This window comes from Acyrthosiphon pisum, chromosome A1, assembly GCF_005508785.2.
Source record: "Acyrthosiphon pisum isolate AL4f chromosome A1, pea_aphid_22Mar2018_4r6ur, whole genome shotgun sequence".
Taxonomy (NCBI): Eukaryota; Metazoa; Arthropoda; class Insecta; order Hemiptera; family Aphididae; genus Acyrthosiphon; species Acyrthosiphon pisum.
In genome coordinates, this window is record NC_042494.1 from 18,109,032 (window position 1) to 18,135,763 (window position 26,732).

Below are 26,732 nucleotides of genomic sequence, written 5' to 3' on the forward strand. Positions count from 1 at the left end.
ATCACTATAATTTTTAAGCTAACGGCATAAAACTTGAATTTCTGAGCGTAAATTTGGTATGTTAAGCGTTTGTAAAACAGAGACAACACATGCGGGTGTGGTGTCCTCTTAAATTATTGTAAATCTGAGTCCCGACAATATCGAAAACCTTTCGACAGCCATTGTTTTTGGTAAAATGTATAAGTATTTGTTAGACCTCCCCTTCTATCATGCCATCCCGTCTTGTATACTTGTACATATTGTACATATTGTATAATATATTCTTGTTTTCTAGTAATAATAATAAAAAAAATATATTTGTTAGTTACATATATATATATATATATATATACCTAGTATTAACATTATGGTGCAAAGGAGACAATAAATTATGTTCTTTTATAATATGTATAAAAAAAAATATATTTTTGATATTCAAAACAAGTTGTTCAAAACAATAAACTCTTTTAACAGTTTTTCGGTTGAATGCTGATGTCTTTTTTAATTGCGACCCTGATAAGTGTGTGTTGAAAGGTTTGTAGTTAAGTAAGAACATTCAGTGGTCGGGACGCTACTGTTTTTTTGTAACACGCTAACGCTACTGCTACTCCCCCCAAAAAGTAGCTCGCTATCGCTAAAGCTACTTTTTTTTAAATGTAGTGCGCTATTTCTAACGCTATTGTTTAAATAGCAAATTGTTTATATTAATAAATGTACAATTAATAATAATTAAAAATTATACTTTTTCGCTACATTTTTTTAAAAAAAATTGTTCGGTTTATTTAGATATTCACTTGAGTACTTGATAATTATTTGTTAATGCCTACCACTATTTTCTTGTAATTTCGGAAGGCAGGTTTATTCAATGTATCTCATGTATTTTTGTAACAAAACTCAAAACAGACACCTAAACGTTTTATTTAAAACTGCCAATTAGTAGTTTGTATTGATTAAACATTCGGTCACTGAGAGAAAGTATTTCATACAGAAAGGGGATTAGTGATTACAAAGAATTTTGATCTGCTAAACATTTTTCAAAAAAGTTGATGGCAAGCATGGATCTAGAACATCTTACGTTCCGTTGTATAGTGTAAACGTCAAGTGGACCTTGTCGTTGTGTAGGTCATTGTGATGGAAGTGTTAAATCTGAATTCAATGATACATAGAATCTAAAATACTATTTTTTTTTCATATAAAATGTAATACTTAAAAGAAACACAGAAAACGCCGAATGCCAAAAATAAAAATATAGTGATAAATGATAATAAAATACTAATATACCTATTAATTATTATTTATGGTTCTGTATTCAATAATTGTAATAATGCTCTATTTATAGTCTTATCTATAATCTATGATTACTGATTAGTGCGGTACGGGTTAAACCCGAAAAATTCAAAAATACACTCATCTAGTCATCTTAATTAAAAAATTAAACATAAGTACATCATATTTTAATTATCACGAAATTGGTTAGAAGTAGCGATAAAATAATGAACATTTTCGCTACGCTAACCGTAAATTTCTAGCGCGCTATAGTATTTCGCTACATTGTATATATTGTAACGACGCTATGTTAATCGCTACAGCTAAAGTAGCGTGCTACTGTAGCGTCGCTACAATTCGCGCGCTACTCCCGACCACTGAAAACATTACCTGAGGTCTCACTTAAACATATTATACCGAATGTATTTTTAGATTCAACAAGTGCTAAGTAAAATAGTCTAATATCTTTAAAAAGTATAATGTCACGTAGACAATTGTTTTATTATATAAATTATTTTATCAACTTACTTTCCATTTCATGTCATAAAAAATGTCTATACTTAGATTAAAGCTAATAACATTATCTAACTGATTTACAGAGACATAAGCCTATATATGTGTCCTCCGGGGGGGGGGGTTATCAATTTCTACCCCACCAATCCACCGACTGCTCCAGGGTTTCATTGAACCACATGCAATTAAATTAAAAATACTATTCAAAGTGCTTGCTATCCCATGACTTTACTCCAAATGATGCCTCTGCATAAGCCTATTTCTCAACAGTGTTATCATTGTGAATTTTAATACCGGTAGTGTATAATCGGTAAAGAAAGTTCAGGCAGAAAATAAAGTATATAGCTGATTTTTCAATGTTAAAAATAAACTATCTAGTAACTCACAAATTATCAATAGTTTTTATATAGATCTGTCTCAATATTTTTAAAAACTTGGTTCCAAGTATTATGTAGGTAGGTTCTCATACAAACTAGAGCAGTGTTATAATCGTAGAATATTACTTGACTTTTTGAATTAGGTAAGTGATTTTTTTTTTATATCATTTAGTTGAATATTAAATATAGAACCGAAAATAACGTTGTAGCCGTGGTACTCCACATTTTATTGTCAGCTCGTGATTAATAAATGTACTAATTTTTACAATTTTTCCTATTATTTAGGCTAAATTAAATGACCACACAATATTAACCTACCAAAACAGTGACCTATATAATCTTTCAGGCATTTAATCAGGATTTTATAGAGGGGGTATTTTAATTTTATATTTAAATATACATGTGGAGTTTGGAGCTTTACACACTCTTAAGCTAAACTATAGTCATCAATTATCATATTAATAATATCAAATATGAAATAGAATCATATGACAACATATTTTGTAGAAATTTGAATCTTATATTATTATAATTTATAGAACATATTTTCGTTTGTATAAATAGTACCAAGGGGGTAGGGGGTGTTTAAACACACATAACTACCCCCTCCAACTTTCTACGCAACTGTAACCTTTGGTTTGACGTACCTACCTATCAAACCGATCATTGCGGCTATGTATGGTCAACAGTAATACAATACAAACACGTGTCAAGCTATTTAAAAATTAATTTTTTTTCATTATATTCTTTATTGTTAGTAAAATAATATATGTATATTGTGATATAAATAAATATTATGATGTTTACTAGTTAGCATGTATATACTGATTTATAACAGTATTATACTCAAATATGTAATGAATCTTTACATTTATGACAATTTAAAACTTAGATTGACATAATTTGTGAACAGAAAAATATGCAATTTAAGCATCTAGATTTTAGCAACTATTATTTATTCAAATTTATTAAATCTAGATATTAATAGTTTATTAGGTAAACGCAAACTTATTAAACAAAATAAACAGCTAAAAATAATTTACAGTTAAATTCAGGATATCAGGATATTGTATAGGTATGTCATATACTTATTATGTTTGAATGTTATTATTTTATACTTTTTAATAATATTTTTTTTTTATAATATCTCAAAGCGGAAACAATAAAATCTTGAACTAATAAAAATAAAGGTTATCGTGTATCTAATATGAACTGAAATTCGAGTATTTTAAAAGATTTAATATTATTTTTAAAATGTATTATTTTCATTATTTAAAATTTACCATAATTTCATTGTTTATTTTCATCTTTACAATTTACATAGTTACATAATTTAATTTTCTCTTTCATTTTGATTTTCAGTGACATTTAATATTCATCTTACATTTTTATTATAAAAATAATAACTGTGTAAATCATTGTACGAGTATTAAATTATATAATAAAGCGTTGTTATGTAACAACAAGATTATATCTCATAAACCGAAACTTAATTTTTACTTTAAAAATGGACTTATGCACTGCTGAAATAATATTTTTATAGTACCTACCTATACCTATCCTTTAATATTTAATTTTGTTTTAAATTTAAAATAAATTGATAAAAGTCGCTCAATGTTTATGGTAAAAAAAAACGAAAACGAAAACGAATAGATTTGGATATTTAGGTTAGAATAATGATAATATGTTATAAAAGTGATATTTGCTGAATTTTGCTGCATTAGTAATTTAATATTATTAGAATAATGAATATAATACAATTATAAGAATCGTAGATTTGTAGCTACCTATACATAATATGTATATACATCAATAATGAGTAATATAGTTGAAATGTTATTGAAATATTTATTAAAATATGACGTAAATGATTGTATACTAAGTTTTTTTTTATTTTTAAACTTGAAATTTATATTTTTCGATATTTTTAAAATAATATTCATTTTAAATATAATTAAAAAATTATAATTATTAATTTGTATAGGTAATAAGTACTATATTTTATAAATAATACAATTATGCAAATTCGGGGACGGCATACATTTGTTTCTTGAAATTAGATTATAATTTATAACTTATAGCACAAGTTAAAATGATAATATTTCAATTTGTTGAAATATTTTTAATACAACTTACAAGCTAGTTTTATCAACGAGATATTAAATTTAGATCTCAATAACAAGTAGGTAATAACTAAAAAGTCAAGTCAATATGTATATTATTTTAAACTTTGATAACTAAGTTTTGGGATCGCAGTATTAAATTAATGAATTCTTTCTTTAATTGTCATCATGGAAAAGCTTATAAACGATCTTATAGGTACTTGAAATGAAGTGTATAGGTACTATAATATAATATTTTAGTTAGAGATATGTTCTTATATTGCCATGTTGAGTGTCATACACTCATACATCAGTGGCGTGGTGAGTAATATTTTACTACCTATAAATTATAATCAAAGGAAACTGTTTATTTTAAGCTTAAATCATATTATTAAGTATTTTATAAACTAAACATTGTACCTACTATAACCATACGTCTATAAATTATAAAAATGTACAATTAATATACAATTAATATATCATAGACATCTTACCAACCACCTCTTGGCATCCACTCAACTTTTTTTTCAAAGCTCCGGGCAAGTGCCCATTTAGGTTGCTTATTATTATTATTTTACTGTTGTGCAGTTGAAGTCTCTTCGGCAATTCTTTGGTATTTACTATGATCTCGGATGTGAGATGTTAACCAAATTATTTATCCATTTAATATTTTTAATGTTATTATATTATAATATAATATAAGTACTTGTAAGATACACGTGACGGATTTACTATCTATATATTTAAATTGAATAGTTAATTCCTACTTACCGGACCAAATGTATCAATATAAGCTTAGACACAAAAAGTTTTGACTAATTATTGAATTAGTAATTAATTTGCCTTCTTATACAATATGGCGTACATGTTTAGTCAGAAGCAGATATACGAGTACCCATGCGTGTCTTACATTTATAAATAACGTATATCTGCATGTAAGACAGTTGTTTTGAATTACTGTATTGTTTATATTTTTGTATAATATGTTTGTTATTACTTATATTAGATCGAAAATTTCTTTAATAACGGTTGTTCATAAAATCAATCCGCTATCCGTCATATATAATTTTGTGTCGATTATGGTTTACCTGTACCTACCAGCTATATCATATGTGACGAGAAAGTAGATATACTCTGTAGTCTCTACATAGTCCCGTAGGTTATTCTTGAAAACAATAATAATGAAAATGTAGTTTCCGCATACTTACAAGTATTATCGTATAATGTACATTGTACGTATTATATTATTATAATTTATAGAACATTCTCGTTCGGACAGAGATAGTATTTTTGATTTTTGTAAACATTTTTTGTCTCACTTTGACGTGGTCGTAACACCTACAGGTTACAATAATATTTGCTGCTTTGACAATATATTAGGTACCTACATGCAGTGTCAATTGGCCCACCCAGCTGCCAGGCGATTGTAGGAGGCGCTTGGATATTTTTCAATATCGGGGAACCCCGCAGAAAAATGGAAAAACGTATATTTAAATCACTCGTGAGTTGTTACTAGAACATTTCAAATTCTTTTTGAACTAATGACCAAGTTTGGATTATTTAATATGCATATTATTCGAATCCGTTCTTATACAACTTCGGTGCATGTAAAAGTGTGTCATCACGTGAACGAGTATTTTCAAAACTAAAATTTTCAAAATAAAACTTAGATTTTCGATAAGCAATATCTGGATCCTTTAATTTATTTGTTTGTTGAAGAAGACGACATAATTTAATCATTTAACAAACAAAAATGAAATTATTGATATGTAAGAATCTTCCAGCAAAGAATTAAAAAAAATAATACCGGTTTAATAATAATTTATTTAATTAAAGTTATTATTTATGTTTATTGAATTTATTTTAATAGCAATAATAGGTACGTTATTTTTTTTGTACAATAATTGTAAAAAAAATGTCTATGTAAAACTCTGTTGAATGTTGATTATAATTATTATTTTTTTGATAGTTAAAATTACAAATAATTGCAGAGTAATAAAATATTATTTTTTAATTAAAAAAATAAAATAATTTTATTGCAATGTATCTGATAAAATGCAGTTAAATTTTTTTCTAAGTTTGTATGGGGCCAATCATGCGAGCCAGACTGACACTGCCTACAACACGAAAACAGGACTCTGGCATTATAGCAACTTGCAAGCCGAAAGAGTGTGCCCCTTTCGTCCGAAAGCGGCCCTCTTCCGTGAATGCCACTGCCACCACCACCGCCGCCGCCGCCGCCGACAATTATTCGTTTCGGAAACGCCGGGCACGTGCCCGTCCGCGCGTATTCCCCTGCGCACCAGAAAATCGTAGTAACATACTGTCACTAAATATAGTACATAATATATACCTACATGACGTATACAGCTATCGTACCTACCTATTATATTATGTAGGTATAATATTATATTTATAGGTACATACCACGTCTGGCGCACATGGTATATGGTATATGGTATATGGTATATAGGTATATACTTATTATTGTGCTGGCGGGCGGTGGCGGCGATGCAGCGCGCGCTCACCTACATCAGGTTGCACAGGCGAACCGGTTGTCATCCCGAGTTCAGCAGCAGTAGTCGCGTTGCTCTCGGTCCGTTCGCCACGCGCGTTTTTCTGTTTTCGTTTTCGCAGTGAATATATATTTTTTATGCTTCCATACAATATATCATAATAATATTATATAGGTGTAATATATATATATATATATGTTTATACGTCGTCATATGCGCCTGTTGTCCGCGATTGTGTGCGAGTGAAAATATTTTATATATTATTATACTATCGTAATCGTCATCATCGTCATTATTATTATTTTTATTATTATTGTTACCGTCATAATTATTGTTGATATTATTATTAAACTTCTATACTACTTTATAGTATCACCGTCGTGCGGACGTCATTATAATATTGTTGCGGTGTACACGTCGAGTGAAAAACGACGACTGTTCACATTTTAAGTAAGTGATATCAGCTACAATAGCATAAACAGTTGTTTTACCCTTTAACCGCAGCTGACGTATCGAATATATTTGTACACATATTATATACGTGTATGTGATGTAGAAGGTGGTGCGATTACGTATATGATATAGGCATTTAGCGTAGGCAATAATATTACAATATATTATGTAGCCATATAGGTAGGTATTATAGTATATGGGTACTAGGTACCATAGACCATAGTATTTGCTAGTTTAAATCTGTCAGCTGTTCTTTTGTACATGGTTTGCAAACAACTTTCTCAAAAAAATCACAAAAAAAAATATAAATATTAAAAAACCACTACTTAACTACGGTCTGAATAATAGTCGCGCACAGTAAACCATGATGTCGATGAACTCAGTCCGTGGTCGCCGAAACGGTAATTGTCTATATTATATTACGATGAAATTATTGCAGCATAGTGCTGATGAAGGTATAAAAATAAATTGGTCGATAGTTTTGGTCTTAGTGAAATTTTTTTTTAAAAACCGAGTAAATTTATACATTTTAAAAATTCGTATATATATGGTGGGTAATGGATACAGGCATCCATACGTATCCTTGAGGGGAAACATTATAAGCGTCCATCAAATTTAAAATTGCCGCGTAAAATCATCTGAATAAATAAAGCACAATAATTATAGCAGGTAATAAAAGACAAACGTTTATAATTAATTACTTTATTTATTATAAGTCGAAATGATTGTATGATTCATAATCAAAACCAAATAGTTGATATATATATTTTAGTAATTTCAGTAGTAGTTTTTATGTATCCATAAATAGTTTAAAATATCACACAATAGTTTCAACTCGACATTTTGTACGTTTTGTACATGTCACTAGGGAAAGTTGCTGATCGTGTCTACGTGACGAGGTGATTTCGAACGCTTCGGCGGATTTCCAAAAAAATTTTCGATAAAATATTCTTTTTACTTTGAATCAATTACAAAGTTGGCTGTTTTACTTAAAATAATTTTCACATTATATATGAAATAAACGTGTGGGAAAATATTATCTTCGTGTTAACATACAAATTACAAATACATAATAAATCGGTATGAGTGCATATGTTGTATAGGTAATTACAAGTATTCAAATTAGGTGATTTTGATAAATTTTTTAGTGTTATAAATATTTTATTCTTCTATTAATCGAAAGTTAAAATATAGATATTTGATTATTTTTAATTTATTTTATATGCTGGAAAAATATAATGTTAGCTGTAATTTTTATTCATATTTTAAACTAAAACAATTCAATTAATTGGTGTGGTATTTTTTTTTAAACATTATTTGTACATTTACTGTAGTCATTGTGTTATAGGATATAAGAATTAAAATTCAAGGTTAAACTTTCACTTTTCTAGACTAATCATAAAAATAGAATTTTGTCAGAAAAGTAAATTAATTGCAATATTCCAATTGGCAGTTTTCAAGATTGGAAATAAATCACGTTATATTATAATAAGGTAGGTACTAACCTATTTTAGATAAAATCTATTTTAAAATACTCAGTTTGTATTGGTTATAGAGTTTATTTTTATTTAATTTAATAAACTAGGTACGTAGTAATATTAGTAATATTTAAATGTTTTTATTTTTATGACATGTAAGCATCATTTTAAATATGTGTAATAACTTAAGTTATTCGCTATTAAAATTATAAAACTATACATAAGTAACGGGGAAATTCGGATATATTTTGAGTTCTGATTCTGTATGTACCAGATACCTGGTGTTATAAAATAATTGGTCACGTTTATAGCCTGTTAAAATTAGTTACCTAACATTACAAACTTTGTTATAGGTATTATACTATATATGAATAGTGAATAGGTATCAAATATAACAATATTCTACCTATCTGGAATTAAACATTGTATGGCAAACCTAGTATCTACTGGCTACCATGATATTTTCATCTTGAAAATCTTGAAAAATCATAATCTTTCAAAAAAAAATTATTGTGTAACTAGTTGAAATATAATATTCATACTATATATTATAATACTATGAAAATTGCCGTTGGTTAAAAATATTCTATCAAAAATTACGGTCACACTCATAAATACTATATTTATGATAATAGATTATTAAAACAATATTATAAATTGCATAGAGTTTTAGAAGAAAGCGAGTTCGGTACTTCTTTATGAGCTTTTATTAATATTTAACACAATTCTCAAATTTCTTACTGTGTTATTTATTTCTTATAGGTTCCTACCTATATATTTATCTATTAAATAGTTGAACAGTTTCTTAGTCTATGTGGCAAAGCGGAAACGGTTACAGGACCTCCCACTATAAAAGCATACGTTACTATAATAACAAGCCGTAATGTTTTGGAATTTATAATTATCATGCCGATGCTTGAAAAACACAATATAGCATTAGTAATTTATATGTGTGTTAAAAAAATAATAATAATAATAATAATAATAGTAATAATGATAAAATAAAAAATAAACATCATAAGTTAGTTGGTGAATACAAATTATATGTTTTTTTTGAAAGGAATGTATACACTATGCACATCGTTATACGTCTAGGGATTATGAATAGTTATTTATGATTCTTAGATATAGCTACATTTTATATTATTAAAGAAGAAATAAAAAAAACTAAAATTTAAGAGCAATTTAAAATTTGAGTATAATATAAGTGAAAAAATAAATAATGGGCTTTTTTGTGAATGAGATTTATCTATTTTTGTTAAGTTTTTTGAGTACTATCATCTATTATAGAATAAATACAATATTTCATATTTATATTATATAGTTAGTAAGAATACATTAGACATTAGTTTAAATGTAATTGTTCTGGAATTGATTAATTATTTCTGTAGTTATATTTTATAATTTAATCAAAATATATGCAATTTATTTCGTTAAAATTGATAATTATAGTTATGAATGTACGATATAATAACAAATTACCTAGTATATCAATATAAACACAATGAATTTTACCAAAACATAATTATGCTACCTAGTTATATAATTGATAGACACAACTTAGCAAATTATTAAAAATAATTAATATAATATTATATTATAATAATATAAATTATTATTTTCTGATGGTTGTAAACGAGATTTCAACTTAAATATTTTATAATATTTTAAATGAACTTACCGACTCAAAAGTTAAGGAAGCTTTTCATAATTATTGAAAGTAATTGATGAATAAAAAAAAAATTGAAGTGCCAACTGTAAAAAACATACATTATTTTTCTTCAGTACTAAAATAATTACAACTTAAATACATACCTACTAAGTTTTTTTAAATTAATAATTTTGCCAACAACGGAATAAACGATAAATAAGTTTCTTTTGATCTGTCTCATATGTATTTATTAAATATGGTCATATTAACTTTTTATAAGAGATATAAAGATATATTAGTTTTAAATGTTTTCGTTCCATTATAAATCAATACTAATGTGTAGTAAATTATTATGGGTTGGTAATGATAATACGCTGTTTATTATTTTAAATTACAATGAATTAAATATTTAATTCCATTAATGATGTGTTTAATTAACAGATAAACCTTTACTATTCTTTATTATTCATAAAATTCGATCAGCTTCAATATTGTTACACATTTGTTCGATGAATACTACATTAGTACGTTGAATAAATGGAATAGATTATATTTTGACAAACAAAAATAATTTTTTTTTAAATTAAGTTAACTATAATTATCAAAATATGTATTTGGTCCACTTAAATTTTAAAGAATAGATTAAATTAATTATTGTTTGTATATTTTAAACTTATAAGTACTGGGTACATTTCAATATTTATATTCAAATTATTGTAATACTGCTTAAAAATTGAAATTGACATTATAACAAAGTGCTTATATACATTTAAAAATATATGATATGACTCTTATTGTCATTGCTTTTAGATTTCATTTATTACTTGGTTAAAAAAACATTGGAATTCAATCCTCATTCTCTTTCGGATTTATTAACGTATACATAAATGTATTTCTATAGAATATTAAAAATCCTCAAACGTATTTTCATCTTCAGGCCTTCCTGGTCACATCACGAATCCCAAACACATAATAGTCAAGGTGACGAGTTCTAAAAGCAAAACACACACACACACAAACACAAATATATTATATGTATATCATATATATATACATTTGGAAAGACCTTAAAAAACAACAACAATTTAATGGTCAAATCGTGTTCTGTTTTCTCAAAAGATGAAAGATGTCTCCAATAGCTCAAACTCCCAAGATACACACAGCAAAGTACAGTTAGAATGTGTGCTAGTGCTGAAGTCATGTGCAACAATACTATATTCAATAAAAACATGAGTTTGTTGATTATGTTTTAAAAGGAATAACTAACAACTTGGAAATTAAATAAAAGAAAAATAAAGAAAACAAATGCTCTTTACTGTATTATCTCACAGAACTGTTAATGATAATAAAATAACTGATGTTAGGGAAAGATAAATTTTGTAGAAAAATGTATTGCTTAGGTATATGTCCAACATTTTGAAATTAAATTTGTTTACTTAAATAATTTTTTTGACTGAACATTAAAGGTAGGTATATACCATGGGATATAGATATTATTATTCATGCAATTAATATATAGTAACTAGGTACCTATATTTTATATGGAAAATACCTGATTAATGTTTTATACATTTCCTTCTACTTTTTATACAATAGTACCTATATTAAAGGTATATAATATAATATGTATTATAATATATTTATAGGTATATTTAATTAAAGATAGTTATAACTTTAAAAGCATATTTAAAAAAAAAATAATATTCATGTAGGAATGGAAATAATAATTTTAAAAGGCCTGGTAATTATAAAAAATAAAATAAAAATTTGGTTAAAAAGTATTAATTTAAATTATTTTTTTTGTGCTTTCACTCTCTCTTTAAAAAGAAATTTATTAAATATTGTACTCATAATTCCAACTAACAGGCAATTAAAATTATATGTATTGACGTAATATTTAAAAAATATTATTTATATTTGATTTGAAGGATGTAGATAAATTATAGTTATTGACATGAATACATGACACATAAGCATAATATTATGTCGCCTCAACAGAATTTTAAAGGGAAAAATTATCGAGAAAAAAATAGTAAAGTTATTGCGTGAACGACCTAATTCAGAGACTTTTTATTCCCGTGGGACATTCTAAACTCGGGTCTTCCTGTCAGCATCGATTCATGTCACTTGTTTGGCGGGTCGAGCAAAATATAAATCTGTAGCTCTCTTTTTCGTACAAATAGTTCAATGTACAAAATATTGATCAGTACTTTTGAAGTTGTTTGAACATTGTTAAATGAGTCTCAAGTTTAAGAGGTATTTTAATTCAATATTTACAATCTTCAATAAAATATTATTATTAGAATTATCATTTGTGTAGTAATGTAAAGCTCAGTATTTCCGTTTTAATTATATAATTAGTTATATAAATTATAATGTTATTAAATAAGTAAGTTGTAGATTCCTACTTTATTTTACATGAAAAAAAGCTCTGATTTGTAAGCTACATGATTGAAACAATGAGGCATATTATATTATACATAGCTACATAGGAACTCATTTTAATAATGCATCTTCGACCGCCATATTACATTTTGTGAAATTAATAAAATAGTTTAATAAATACGAATTAATTATGTATGTGACACAAATTAAATGTGTGTGTCTATTTAAAATGTTATGACCGTTAACAGACACACATAAACATTACAACACAGGTTTTATTCTGGTTATACATATTGTATAGTGTCGTACACATTGATATTACATTTCAGTCTTCACCAACGAAGATTAATATATTAATCGAGCTGTTTTTACAAAATATTTAATTTCTTAAGTAAAATATTTGATCGCAGTTCTATATTATGGTTTTAGTTTAAAAAATCTTTCATTTGACTATAGGTATATAATATAATATAATGCGTCATCGTATAACTGCAAAACAATATACTAAGCGTTTTCTTCGGCTGTACACATTCCTATCGAAAAGGCACACAAACATATTATACATAAACCTAAATGATATTATGTTTTAAAAACGCATTAAAAACTGCGTAGATATTAAATATTGTTTTTGCACTTAGAGTTCAATATTTGCGTAGCGTATAATATAGGGCGGTGGCGTATATTATGTCCATGTATTTTTGGTATAGGTAATAATTAATAAATATAATAATATGTGCATTGAGTTATTGAATACCTAACGTCAAAATTAGCGGTAGACGGTTAATTAGTTGTACGGATTAAAATAACCTTCCTTCCCGAGTTTGTGTTTAATTTATTCTAAAAATTGTTTTGAAATAATATAGCCGGAAGAGTGGCTACAGAAAATTCGATGTACCCACTTACTGACTACTGAGTGGAGCGAACAATACGAATGTGCATCTTGTTATTTAGTATAGTTACTGTATTCTTTACTCGAATACGAATATATATTTTATTTTAGGTAAAGTATTTTTTTCTGTGCATGCCTGTAAGTTTATTTGTATCTCAACGTGGACCACTCTTCATTCAAGACGTTTCAAAATTCTGTACTTTCAGACCTCACCCCAAAAATCTGTATAAGATCCTTCTGCAAATCATACAAAAAACTTCTCGAGACACTTACGTACAGTTGTACTAACTATCTTCTTCGAAGTGTATTTCTCTTGAATGCAAACCACAGCAGCGAGTCTTACCACGAACCCCTTCACTCATCATCAATATCCGTCGTGTGTCACCTTTTCACGTGTATATTATTATTTTCGTTATTTCACAACGTTGACAATTTTTATATAGAGAACTATATCATCGTAGGTTTTTTTATTGAGTTTTTTTATTTCAAGTATAACGTTTCAAACGAAAGCGACAAAATACCGTAATGAAGTAGTTTCGACACTGCAGTCCATACCTACTCAATTATATACCTAATACAAATGCGAAAAAATTGATTTTTGAGTATAGGTACCAGTTATATTGTATATACGATGCAACTTCACCTCGTAAAATACGTATATTACGTCCTCTTTTTTTTCATTAATTGTATTTTTAATAGCCCACAAGCTAAAACACCGCTCCCCCGGGGAAAAACTTTCTGGATAATATATTATATGCGTCCGACACGTGCGTGCGTGTATCTTTAATAACATTATCTCGTCGTATATACACAACAACGTCGTTGTCGCCTGTATGTCGTATTGTTATTTTTATGCTTGTTCCCGGCAAATTGACCCCCTCTAAATATAATACACGACGGTTCCCGGTGTTATGCAATTAAGAGGACAACAAGAGCGTTTCCGCGCGCATAACATATACCAATATATACATGATGCACGTACGACTGACATCGGTGGCGATCATGGCAGCCTTCCTCCCTGCACACAGTTTCGTCGTAGGTACCCGGTATATGTACTTTATACAGAGTGATCCACCAACCATATGTGCACCCCTTCGATAATTCAGTTATTCAAAATCTGGTTTTTGGAATTTTTAAATGCACTTAAAGACCATATTTTTGTACTACTTAAGGAGTGTACTGTGGAGACACAAATTTCTGTTATTAAAATAACAACCCCCCCTCCCCCCCACTCACCTTTATACCGTAAATTATTTAGCGAATAATTTTCTGAAAATGCTAACATATCAAAATCAAATTCGAATCGGTAGTTTTTGAGTTATTCAAGTTTTGTTTATACTATAAGGTCTAAGAACAATGATAATTGGTTAAGAAGATATGGGGGCTATGGTGATTTGAACATTTTAGTGTTTAACATTAATCTTTCAATTTTAATAATTTGTATAGAAATGGTCCAAATATAATAAATCCAATATTATGTATATCTATTTTATATTTCTGTAAAACCATTTTAATAACTTGAAAAACTACTCGTTCGAATTTTGAATGAATTAAAACCTAATTATTAGGGAGGTAAATCAAAATGTTCGAAAAATGTATTCACTAAATAATTTTCAGTAAAAACGGGAGGTTTTCATAATCATTTGATAAGTAGATTGTATCACCACTGCAGGACACTCCTTAATAGTAGGTAGTACAAAAAAAATATTTAAAAATATGGTTTTTGATCATATTTAATAAAAATCAGAATTGTTGAAATAAATAAATTATTAAAGGGAAAATGGGGGTGTACGTGCATAATATGGTGTGAATCACTCTGTATAAGCCGAAAGTACAGTACAATCGTGATTAAATATATGTATTATAATATGCATAATATATATATATATTTTTTAAAAAACCAACACACCGTGTAATGGCGGCGGCGGTCCCTTTCTCTCGTCGTCCTCATCCTGGCTGCCCGATGGATGGCGGTTCAGTTGTTTTATTGGTTTCGCAATACAATCGCTAAAAGGCCGCAGGGCGCGCGTATAAAACGCAGTGGCGGCGACTTCGACGACGACGTTGTGTCAGTGGCAGTAACTATGTGTGTGTGTGTGTGTGTGTGTGTGTGTGTGTGTGTGTGTAGTGTTGGTGGGAGACTGGAGGGGTATAGCAGTCGTGGTGGGCCTAATAATAATATAAAAGCGTTCTCCTGGCACTGGCGCACGGGAACAATCCAATTTCGGTTTTGACGCCAACAGACTCTTATGATATATATTGACGTCGAGCCACCGGAAATCTATCGGTCTTGTATATTATTATATTTCGTGTGGCTGTGTTGTGTGTTTTTATCGCTATAAATGAAATCATATTACAACGGTATCTATATTATAATGTAATAATAATATTATAATCATATACGTACCTATCCGATGTACTAAGCTATAATAATAATAAAAACAATTTCACATGATTATATTTTTGTGTTTGTATTATATTCGTGAAGGTGACATTGGTGCTCGCGTTAATGTTTTAGCAGCAGCCTTGGATTAACTATTAATATTTAACACGTTTACTTTAATTCACCAATTATTTACTCACGAGAGCTGTAGTTCACATTATAAAACAATAGAATAATAATATGTTTAATATATTTTATTAGACTCTTGACGGGACTAGTATATTTATTAATTATTAGGACCAAACATTGAAATTTATATTTATGCAACTTTGTGTGTAAGATTGCCCCTTCTATAAATTCTGCAAAACTCTTGCGCCAGTATATTATATTATTTTTCTTTTTTTTTATAATAAATTATTTAACTCTGTTGGTAATTATATAACGTAACCGTATATAATATATATAAATATATATATGATTACCAGCCAGTGGCCATTGATCTCAAGAAACTCGAAAAAAAAGAATTCCATATTATGATTTGCAATCGGTATAGAGTATGGACAATATTCAATCATCTATCATCTATTATGTATACATAATATTTATATTATACAGCGTGTTCACGATAAGAGTACACACTTAATATTTCAACTGGATCACCTTTGCTTGAAATGGAGTTTTGAGAAAATTTAAAAAAGTTAACCCTTCCGGCATACACATTATAAATTTTTTTTCGAATGACACCCCCAATATTTTTTTCAGATTCAGATAGACCATTTTTGTGATAAAAGTTTTTTCTTGTTACAAAATTGACGATGTTAGAGTAAGTTGAAATTTAGGAATAATCGAATACCTAATAATCTGGTTTTGACATTTTTTTGTTTTTGTAATTTACACTAACTATTTTAACTATTCATATTGCGAGAATGCGAGACAAGATAAACAATAATTAATTTAAAGTAGTGAAAATTATAAAAATTAACAAATTACACATTTTTATACTTAATTTTTATATTTTTTAATAAACATGATCGTTTACTGTTTATTTATACCTTTTCTGTGTACAAATAGTAATTTAATAATCTCATTAAAAATTAATATGATGGTTAACATTTCATTGAAAATAGATTAATCATAAAATTAAACTTACCTACTCTAACACTATTAATTTTATAATTAGAAAAAACTCCTTACAATTTTTTATTTTAAATAGTCCATCCAAAACTGTAGAAAATAGTTGTATGTTTCTGTCTTAAAAATTAAAAATTATAAGTTAAAAATTATAACGCATAAAAACAATTTGAAATGTTCTCAAAATACCTATATTTCAGTACTTACTTCCTTTCAACTACCAAAAACTTTGATTCAATCCCAAGTCATATAGATCAAATATTGAGTTAAACACACTTGTATAATATTATATCATAACTATTAAGCTATACATTTTCCTACTATTCCAGAAGTTCAATTTTGAGTATTATAATATATTTTTATATTATATCATAGAAATTTGTTTTTGTACCATTATGTTATTTTGTATTTTATATAATTATATGTAGATAGTTTAGTTTATATTGTAAATTGTCATCTTTGTTATTATAATCATAGTTTTCTAATTTCTATGTCGAAATGATATTTATTATTTGTTGTATTGTGAAAGTTACTGTATTATGTTACTCCCGCCCGTTATATATCAAATAAATCAAATAAAAATCAAATATTCAGGCATCTAATCAGCTGTTAGGTATAATTATGCCAGTAAAATAGTCATATTTGAATTACTGATAGTAATTGCGTTCGATTAAAAATCAGTCCATAAAAGTTACAATAAATATTATTTTATTCTCATAAACAAATTACATTTTTTAATCATATTCATTTCTTATATTTTATAAAGTGTGACTCAGTGATTTTAATATACAATATTTAATTGACTAGCAAATAAAATCAACTATAAAGGATTTATTATATTATATAGTTAAGAAACTATTTTTTTTCATTTTAATGTTTCACTTGAAACTTTTGTGATTTGGGTATATATATTCTTCATTCTCATAAATACTTTAAAAGTTGTATAATCTTTTTTGTAGTGGCCAGTCGGCCAATCGGCACATCATGTTCATAAAAACTTTATATTTCTTAAAGTTTATAGATATCCACAATACTTGTAATATTATACGTGTTATAATTTATAGTTATAGCCTATATGAAAATACATAGGTAGATAATAATTTAATGTACAGCTAATAATTATATATATTATCTATATATGTTTAACACCCAATTTTTTGATTATCATTTAGTTATAGAAATATGATTTTGTGTTTAAATATTTATAGTTGAACAAAAAATAATAATTACAATTTACAATGAGCAATTTTAATTTATGTAGAGGACAATAGGTTGGGTTTTCGATTATTTTAAATTTTGAGCGAAGCGAGAAAATTATTGGTTTTCCAAGGTTGGAATGTGTGTTTTAACAGAAAACATTTTTCAGCAGGGATATTAATTGAAGGTCATTTTGATCGTACTACCTATAGCTACTTTAAAAATAATACAGAAATAACAAAAGCAGCTACCTATGTTGTGTCCCTAGAAATATTCTAATTAAGTTTTTATTAAACTGCTGAATGTAACTAATTTATTATTCAAAGTAATTTTCTTATAAGAATTTTTTTTTCATTTATATACTCAGACCTGTTTGACGGAAAAATATTTTTGCAGAATATAATTATTATGTTCACTTTCGCCAACCTTTAAATTGGACTAAAAAAAAACTCAAAACACATTAATGCTGTAAAAGTACTTCAAAGTTTCATAATATTATACGACGCACTGAATTTCAGCATATATGTGATTCGTGGCCATAAAAGTCGAGTAGGTAAGACATTTCAAAATGGCTCATCAGTAAATATTTACCTAAATATTCTGTTGTTAACCTTCGACCAAACGGTAACGCGGAAGCTGAATAATATCGATTTATTGTTTGTGGGCTTCGTACGTTTTGGGAGAAAATTGAGCGTGTGCTGGTTACTTTGAATAATTGGAATTGGAATACAACTAGGAGGACGTGTATTTAAACATTTTAAACCGGTTAGATTTTCAAGTTATTTTTAGTGACTCATTTAGATGTGTATAACATACGACATACTAGGTAATTTTATATTTGTTCATCTCCACTCACCAATGTGGTGTTTTGTCACAGAATAGAAATTTAAACTACAGTAAGTTTACAGATATGTGAACAAATAATTGTCATACATACTATATTCTATTTTATAATATTGCCAAAAAATAATATTATAAATTTCTAAATGCATTTGAAACTACGTTTTATTTTATTTTAGTTATATATAGTAACGTGTTCAAACACATAACTTCATATTGTTACAATGATGTATTTTATCGTGTAAACTTCAGATGTAGGTTATGAGAAAATATGACCTCCCGTCCACCCGATTTCTTGTGTATTCGATTTCAAAATATCGTATTAAAGATTACGCATTAAGCTAATTGATCTTCAATAACAAGTGGAATACTTTATTAGTCACTAAAATTAGATCTAGATGTTCGCTAGAGACGTGCCGTGAATCTTACATTTCTTTGCGAACAGCTCTGTAATCTAATCAAATGGATTTTCCATCTCTATTTGCTAGTTACTCACTCCTCGTCTCTATACAGATCTGAAACTACATTCTCTGCTCCAATACATACAACTCATACATTATAGGGCCCCATAACTTAGTGAGTGTTTTGCTATTGTTTGTCCTTCTATTTCTTTTTAATACACTTCTACTATTGCTAATTAAAATCGAGTTATCGTGCGTATACAGTGCGTGTGCAGTGAAAGTGTATCAAAAATAATATAATATGAAGAGTCAATTAATTAGGAATTAATGTTGAATTTTCAGAATATAATATACATATTTATGTTAAAATTCATATTTTAAAATATATACAAAACACATATCACTTGTGTATTATCTGTAATGGTACGTGATTTTTGAATCAAGTCTCGTTATGCGTGCCAATGAAATAAGTTCAACATATAACACTAAATAGTAAATTTATAATGTTTACGACTCAGTTGATTTTTACGTGAACATTTCAAAATTCTAAAGAACAGTGTACTTACTAAATTCTTTGAATCATAGAAAAATATCGACTCATTCGATGACTTTCAGGTGCTGGTTCGTATAATGGTCATCGCGTGCGTTCACCCGTTTTGCGAATTGCGCTAATAGCAGCTACACTCGACTGTAAAGTTCGAACGGAATTTTACTAAGGTATAGGATTGATTCTGTTTATAGGCCATAACATTCTTACGTAGATATATAGGATTATTGATACTGCAGACATATTTTTGACATTGAGTAAACTTAATTACTTTTACCTCGGAGAGGTTTCCTCGGAATGAAAAAAAAATACGATAAAACGATCTCGTTAAAAGTTATAGCGGTTCGGTACATACAAGACTTATTTGAGTATGAGTAAATACTTAATATTCTATTTGTGGGATCAGGGTGTATAAAGAATACAACAATAAGTGGTTTTTAAAATGTTTTCTTTGTGATAATGCAGTAGACATAATGGTTTACCGCGTGTAATGTATTCTGGGCGCCGGTTGATTTATATAATTATATAATCTTACTAGCTATATTACCCGACTCCAACCAGGCTAAAATTAATATATCTATTCGTATATCCAGTCATAATAATTAATATTGTATTGTCTATAACCAATGGCAACCCTACACAGAAACAAAAAAGTATTCGACTTTCGTGAGTTGAATACGTGTGAGCCAAAATTTAGGGGTTGGATTCCAAGATAAAAAGTAGCCTAACCCATTCGAGAGCTCAAATAATATATATGCAACATTTTATGCTAATTGGTCAAAAATTGAGGATTTTCATAAGGAACACTAGATGTTATAGATCTTTGGTTTTAAATATAATAGAAACAACATTTTAAAATAATTATCAAAGATAACATAATAGCACAGATTATATAAAATATATAATATTTTATATTATTTTATATAATCTGTGATAATAGTAATAATATTGTACCTACTATAGGTAATATAATTTATTTTTCTATGACAACGTAATCTGGCCAATGCTTATATGGCATATTTCTACTAATTATGATAGTAATATAACCTATAACCAATGGCAACCATTTATATAAACAAAAAATAGTTTATTTTTTGTGAGCCAGAAAAATGAAGTTAAAACACTTTCCAAGTCTCAAGAAATCTATATTGATACAACTTTCAGTTCAGTAGTTCCTGAGATTATCTTGAAAAAATTAATTTACAGATTTATTTTTATACCTAGTTAGGTAGGTACATAATATAGCAATAACAGATAACACTGCTGCACATTTATTAGGTACCTATAATATTTAATTACCTCATTAATTATATCATATCGTTCACCTATCAGACATCAGTTTTAATTAATCTAATTACCGTTTCTAAACTTTTAGACTACTCTGTATATACGGTAGTGTACTAGTGTGGTGCAACCAAGTACCTATTTAATATGGTACTGTTAACGGTACTGCGATGCGACCATGCGTTATTTTATATTTTGGCTTCTTACCAGTTGTACTAGTATACTAGCTGAATATCACGGCTTCACCAGTGTGCGGTGTCGCAAATCTTATATAGTATATAGGTACGTATGTGTATCTTGGTTTGAGTCTATCTCAGTTCTAGTGTACCTCGCAGTTCACGGACAAATCGGCGTCAGTGACCAATAGTTTTATAAAAAATTCAACCTATATGGCTAGATGGGCAACCGTAAGTCGCCGATTGGATTTAGCAATATGTATATTTTTTAACATGGTTCAAACTACTTACTCTATAAACTTTGTTAACATTTCTAAAAACAACGTCTGAGCCATCCAAAATTTAGCGGCTTAATGATTTCTAGTAAAAAAAAGGGGTTCTTATTTAAAAAACAGACGTTTGTATCACCACAGGACACTCCTTAAGTAATTGAAATTCAAGAATTTCAAAATATGGTTTTTGAGTGTGTATGAATTAATAAATCCGAAGATCACAATTTGAATTAGTTCATTATTAAAGGAAAAAATAGCATGCTTGGCGAATCACCCTGTATATTGTAATGATTTTTGTAATTCTAATTTATACATTCACATAAATATAATAATATACCTAATAATATACGTAAACTGCCACACGATAACGGCGTTATGATGTTTTGGTATCATTTTCGAACTGCTGCCACAGCCGACAATTTTAACGATATAGTAGCGCAAGAACGCATTGTATTCATCGTGTAGGCGAAACTTTAATATTTAAAACTGTTTATTAAAACGCATTCGTATAATATATAATGTCAAAACAGCGCACAGTTGGCGGCGGCGGCGGCGGCCGTATACCTAATATATTAATATACATAATACACGTTTAACTTGGTCTGTTTATCGCGTGTTGCAGTGTGTATGATGTGACTTGACGCGAGCTGGATGCGTGTTTGTCGGCCTTTTTATACCGACGCGCGCGCGCTGCACAATTATATCCGTAATCGCATAGAACACATGTGTCTGCGCCAGTAAAACCGATTTTACTTGTACATAATATTATATAATAGTAATGCATCGGCTGGTGTTAGGTATAACACGATATCCGCAGGCTTCGTAGAGAAAAACGTACATAATATACTGTAAATATATATATAGGTATTATAAAGGACGATTCGCCGAGCGTGCTCGTTCCCCTTTTTTTCCCCAATAAAGCTGCAAATATTCAACATTTTGGAATTTCCGAATGCACTTGAAGATTATACTTTCAAATTCTTGAGATGTCTTGCCCTACTTAAATAGTGTCCTTTCATCTGAATGTGTTCCCTGAGCTATAGCTATGAACTTTTGTTTTTTTCAAATAACCCCACCCCCTTTTCTATATTCTGGCGGATAATTTGTCTGGAAATATTGACGGTATCAAAATCGAAATTCTAGTAGTTTTTCAGTTATATAATATTGTTTGCTAGGTCTACGACTATATGTTAATGGGTTTGAAAGATCTCGACAAATTTAAAACGTGACATTTTAGTATACTTAAAAATTAAAAAATGTATTTCGAATAAATGCATTACCTATTAAAGTTAAAAATGAGGGTGACCATTCCCGGTGATCCGCACTGTATATTATAACAGAGATTAATACTGCTGTAATACGTTCGTCAACGTATATAGGTATAGTGTAACCGAAAATGTTTTGTATTTTTTTCCCCGTCCACAACCTTCTGATTTATTTAATTTTTCGTTCGTGTGCATCAGAAATATAACTGTGGTGGACTCGTGCAGCTACATAATACGCGTCCATGCATATAGGTCGTCGTTACTAATTAATTTTTCATTATTCCATCCTATATGCATTAACAAACACTTTAAAAACCGTTCACAATGAGCGATATGTGACTTATCTCCAATATAATAATAATAATGATAACAATGTTATAATATTATGCCACCTACAACATATGCTCCGCACGCAGGTAATAGTGTTTCAGTTATATTGTGCCCATCACAATATTATAATATCCGAAGGTAATGTCGGTGAACCTATAATAATATATTATAATCCGAATGATCTGATAATGATGGGCAAAAACATCGATAGCTATAAGTGCAGAGATGGGCAACTGGCGGCCGCATAGCTTTTCTTTTTTTTTTACTTTCCATCTCTGATGCCCGCTAGATTTTCGCACTTTCAAAAAATTGTCTCTCTAGTAGCATATTGAGTTGCCCATCCCTGCTATAGCGGACTCGTTTAAATAAGATGATCGAAGTAGGTAACGATAGTGTTCAACATAATTAGACTTATTATATACAGGTAGTGTTAGCTAGGTATCTCAGTGTTTGTGACGCATAAATCTATGGCGTGCGTTATTTTTTAAATAAAAGTGCCTATCTATATAATAATATTATAACCATGGTACAGACGTTAAATATATACTTTACAGTTGCGCAGGTTGTGTTTATCGACTTGATAAGTATATATAGGTACCTATATTATGATTCGCACTGTTATTATAACTTTACTGTAGTGCGATGTTCTGCATAATATTATATATTATTATTATAATATTTATACACTGTTGCGAACATTCACGATTTACAATCCGCTCTAAACGTTAACTCTAACCGCTCTACATTTGCGATTATATAGTACAATAATAATAACGAAACTCGGCATCGTTTTGTCGTTTGGTCGAGATACAATAATGTTAGTGTTTACGATGGTATTATTATCGTCATCATAATATTATTATTGTTAATTAGTTAATGTTGTCTCAGTGATAGGATTAAAATATACGAATTGACAATTATTTTACTTACACAGTCGCGGTACATGGTGATATAAATTATAATGAATTATGCTATGACATTATATATAGGTACATATTAATAAGTATATAAAATTTACATAATAATATGTAATAGATTTGTCTGAATTTTGACTTAATGCTTGTGAATCCGCGCTGGGCTTAACCAGTAACTAGTTCTTTTTACTGCAGTACCTATACCGTAATTCACAGTATCACAACTAATCATATTTTGTTCGTGAATTGATAATTACATGTTGTGCTATGTCGTGACGATAAAATATATCAGTTATCATTGATCGTATATTACAACGGACAACGATGATAATATTGACGGTTTTCGGGCAGATATTTTTGTTTGTCGTATATTGCAAGCATATCTAGATCGGTTGGTTTGTTGGGGAAAAGGTCTAACCCTTCAACTTAAATTCCAAGTCCACACGTACTAAATATTATATTAAATAATTGGTCAGCAATACAATTTTATGGTGAATCAGTTCGTGATCTTGGTTAACGCCTAATCACGTACATTAATTAGTCCCCGATTGCACATTCAGGACTCGTATGTTGTAAGGCTCTTAAACTTGTTGGATTTCTACAGAGGATGATACGTGATTGTAAATAATCAGCTTCTTTAAAATCATTATACTGTAGCTCTTTGGTAGGGCCCAGTTTTGGTCAATTTTATGGGATCCGTAGACTTCTTGCGATTGGAAAACGATTGGGTGGGTACGAAGAAAATTATTGCGTTTTGCTGCTTTTCTCCTAAACATAAATTGTTCTCCACATGACTATTACTATTAAGCATATTAGTCAGCTGCTTGGTGTGACCAGTCGATCTGACCACCGGAAAATAACGTCTAACCTTTCTAAACAAACTTATATCTGGTTATGTTCTGATAGTGGATATCAACTTGAGGGTGCTTTCTAGTCAACGGAGGAATTTCACTCCTTTTATCATATTATACTTCTTCTACTACTAACTACCTTCATAATTATCATCTACACCATTATTTGATTCGTTTAGCCAATGAGGACCAAAAATAGGCTTTACTATTGAACAATTTTTAAATATTTATATCGACTGTAAACTTTTTAATTTAAGATGCTCTATGGTGTTTTCTTGTGATGTCATTGCAGTTTTGGGTACTAAAACCCGTTTTCCATTTGAATAAATAAATATATATATATATTACGAGCAATTCACCCGTTTCTATAATTTTCTGATACGCAGTTCAGAATGGTCGAACATTTATTATCAATTTTGGATCCAACACGGTGACGGTTATTTACCGAGGTCGGGTGTACATAATAATATCATCCCGGTGTAATAATACTAAATATTTATTACATTATTCTATTGTGAATACATTTCCCTTTAATCTCTGTGTGCACACACGCCGCGGGGTTGGCGAAAAGAGCGGGTTGCCGAGAAGGGAGTATTTGTATATTGTATACGCGTATAGCGTTGCCTTAAGGATAGTTTCTGCAAGACCTGAACGGACTCTTGGGTATATTATTATACGAGCTTGATGTGATGTTTATAAACATTGACCGCTTTGTAAGTGGCTGTTATCTAGTGTAAGATCATTAAACACGTGGTAATACAGTGGCCCAGTTGAATATTTAATGCTATCGCCGCCGCCATTGCCTGCAGTTCACCTCCACCGCTAGGCGGTATAGTGGTATAATACCATATTATAATATATGCTAAATTTTCGGTAATGGGTTTATCGTCAACTGCCAGCAGCTACTTATTTGTATAGATAGGTGTTATATTATTATTTTTTCTTTAATATTTTGCATCGTGCATTTTTTTTTAACGCCATCGACCGTTTTTCCGTTATGTGCGCTCTGAAAACGATCGTGACTTTTTTCAACCTTGTCAAATGTGTGGATTAATTTCCAATATAACAGCTCGTGTGTCAAGGCTTTTAGTGAACATTGGTAATTTCTTTTTGTGCCTGTTAATTTAACCCTCCTCAGCGCTCACTCTACTTCAGATCCGTATGTATCGATTTTCATATACACATTCAGCTTTGTGGAAAACTTAGTAGAAAAGCACTAACCCATTAGAGACATTAAAACTTTCACAAAAGGGTTCCACCCCGCCCATTGATAAAAGCTACTGGCGTCCCTCCCCGCCTCGCTTATAACCATTGAGTGTGAATTTCATTTCAATGGTTCGTTTAACGCACACAATTTCACCTCAAGAGAAACTAAATCCCCAATATCAAAGCATGACATGTACAGTGCCCATACATGCCAATATTTACACTGCGCCAATTAATAATCATATTATTATTATTATTTTAGTTCGTGTATAACAACAACTTTTACTATACAGGACATGTGTGTATATACTTAAAATTGAATAAAT

The 26,732-nt window shown here is 29.0% G+C and overlaps 1 protein-coding gene across 6 annotated transcripts in view; it reads left to right on the forward strand.

Annotated features, from left to right (window-relative positions):
• The window catches only part of LOC100161626 (oxidation resistance protein 1), a 190,348-nt gene that overhangs the window by 19,211 nt on the left and 144,405 nt on the right, over positions 1–26,732 (forward strand). The window contains exon 1 of one of the 6 annotated variants that reach the window (XM_008186203.3): positions 6,801–7,203. The exons of 1 other annotated variant lie outside the window; for it this stretch is intronic. The gene's annotated coding sequence lies outside the window, so the exon portion shown is untranslated. Of the gene's footprint in view, positions 1–6,800; positions 7,204–26,732 lie in introns of those variants that run through there. 4 more of the 6 variants (XM_008186202.3, XM_016805528.2, XM_016805529.2 and 1 more) reach the window with 4 other exon arrangements.